Raw genomic sequence first — 2705 nt, forward strand, 5'->3', positions numbered from 1 at the left:
ACACTGAAAAGCGGTGAACAGAGGTACACCCAAAACCATTTTCTTATAAGAACTGAAGAAGAGTCACAGATAAGAGAGCTGTCGTGAAGAAATGTGTAAGAAGAAATGTGTAACGGGATACACGAGGGAAGTGGTCGCAGCCGCAAGACTAAGTCTTCAGAATAAGATTATGAACATATTCGTTCACGAATATGATGAATATATCTAAACTACATCAGATCGATACATCTTCCTTCTATAAACAATTAAGTCATAATCTTTGGAAGAAGAGCACATCTCCAGTGGCAGTTACACATTATTCAATTTTATATACTAATAACCACGGTTACGTAATTAAACAATTATTTGAGTTATACTAGCAGAAATCTTTGGCTTGTGCTAGCCAATCAATACTGTATATATGAGTGTGAGATGCCACCGACGATGCGGATGTACTTCTTATACCTTGAATAAGTAAATAAAAGTACAGTCTACTCTGTAGTTTACGTCAATTTATTATCATTACATGAAATACTTCAAATATTTTCAAGATGCAGTGCTAAACATATATAAGAAAAAAATATAAATGTTTTTTGGAAGTATTGATTTTGGTGGCGCGCTATATAAGTTGCTATCAAACATGTAACACGACATCAGATGCATTCATGATCAAAAATGGCACTTCGCTGCCAACTTTCGGATGAAAGTGAAAGCTGACTGTTACGTTAACAATGTTCACTACTTAATCTGCAACTTTCTCTAATCAGTTATTTTGCGTAGTGTTATTTAACTCTCGTTTTCTATAAAGATACAATTCTTTACCTTGTTATCGATTGCGAGCAGCATAGTTGATCTTTGGGTCGTCTCTGAAGTGATCAGGAAACTATATTTGTTTCAGTACTGGAAACATCCCCCAGGTTGTCGCTAAGCCATTCTCCGCAATACCCTTTCTTTCAGGAGTACTAGTTCTGCAAGGTTCGCAGGAGAGTTTCTGTAAAGTTTGGAAAGTATGAGATGAGATACTGGCAGAAGTAAAGCTGTGAGGACGGGGCGTGAGTCGTGCTTGGGTAGCTCAGTTGGTAGAGCACTTGCCCGTAGAAGGCAAAGGTCCCGAGTTCGAATCTCGGTCCGGGAGAGTTTCAAATCGGCGCACACTCCGCTGCAGATAGAAAATCTCATTCTGGAAACATGCCCAAGGCTGTGGCTAAGGCATGTCTCCCCAATTTCCTTTCTTTCAGGAGTGCTAGTTCTGCAAGGTTCGCAGGAGAGTTTCTGTAAAGTTTGGAAGGCATGAGATGAGATACTGGCAGAAGTAAAGTTGTGAGGACGGGGCGCGAGTCGTGCTTGGGAAGCTCAGATGGTAGAGCACTTGCCCGCGAAAGGCAAAGGTCCCGAGTTCGAGTCTCGGTCCGGCACACAGTTTTAATCTGCCAGGAAGTTTCAAACTATATTTGTGTTCCGGCAGAGCTGAACAATCACACCACAGACTGCCTTGGGTATTCTGGGCTGCGAATTTGAAGAACCGTTTTGTGTTCTAGCTTGCTTCTAGTAAGTTTTGTTTCGAATTCTGATGGAACGGTTATCTGCTTGCGGCTTTGTGTTGGGGTAAAATGTACTCTGATGGTATGCAGTGTGATCATATACGTAATATCAGTTTGCTATTGGTTGATGAGTAAATCTTTTCTTTCCTCACGTCTGGAACTGTGGATAGACAATTTCACTTAAACTTACATGGCTTGGAGTTATTTCTCCCATGCGGGGAACTGTTCTTTGCGTTTTAAAGAGTAGGACTTTTATCTTCGATACAGAATCTGTTTCTTATTCACCCGAATGGTAGACCATTACATGTCATCACACACCTTTTCAGTGAGCCTTTGTCGGTGTTTTGCTACATATGTTTTGCGTAGTTAGATCTTCTCAGGTGCTGGAACTCTGTGTGCCACGTGTTTTATGTGTGTTGATTTTCCACGTACTGTCATGATTTAACTACCTTTGGAGACAGTCGTATGGATTTATATGCAAACTTACTTCCAGATTAATTTTTCCTTGCCAACCACTTTCCTGTTAAAGTACGTTCAAGCAGACGCGCGCTCAGCGTTCAGGATACCACCACTCTATGCGAAACGTACTACTTGCCTTCTGCTGTTGGTAGAATGTAAGGGATTTCTCACTGTCGTTAGTATCAAAACTGGATTCAATTACGTTTTTATGCATGATCTTTCAGCAGAGAAGGTGCTAGAGATGACGCAGTCGGCAGAATGGCAGATCTTTAGTTTACATAAAATGTTATTATTTTAGGCTTGTAACTGTGAGATTGTGACCACATTCACACAGCAGTGCACGTTTCTACAGTAAGCCATGTTGCTTTACACATTTTTCTCGAATTGTCAGACATTTGTTACGATTATCCTGGTTAATGAAAATTCAGTTTGTTTCTGCTATGGCCACTGTAAAACTTTGTGCGGAAGTGAGAGGGTGCACTGCTTAGGTAATTTTCTACAACTCTTTGCACTCATAGTTCCTTACTAGTTTAATTAATTGGTCTAGACATTGCGGATAATTAATTGAGGACATATCCGTACCTACTTTCATAGGTAATTGGTTTCCAAAACCTAACACGGGCCTTACAATTATGATGTGGAAGTATCGGGCTACTAATGATCGAAGATCCAGAAGTCGTTGGATTCTTTGATGGAAGTCACGTGCTTTGATGTGACACGTGAGTT

General features: G+C 40.5%; 1 non-coding gene across 1 annotated transcript; it reads left to right on the top strand.

Moving 5' to 3' along the window:
* Positions 1 to 1040: 1040 nt before the first annotated feature.
* Trnal-uag (transfer RNA leucine (anticodon UAG)) lies at positions 1041 to 1114 on the top strand. The gene has a single exon. It is a non-coding gene; the product is annotated as a tRNA-Leu (tRNA).
* Positions 1115 to 2705: the final 1591 nt, after the last annotated feature.

Source organism: Schistocerca nitens, chromosome 1 (genome assembly GCF_023898315.1).
Source record: "Schistocerca nitens isolate TAMUIC-IGC-003100 chromosome 1, iqSchNite1.1, whole genome shotgun sequence".
NCBI classification, from domain to species: Eukaryota; Metazoa; Arthropoda; class Insecta; order Orthoptera; family Acrididae; genus Schistocerca; species Schistocerca nitens.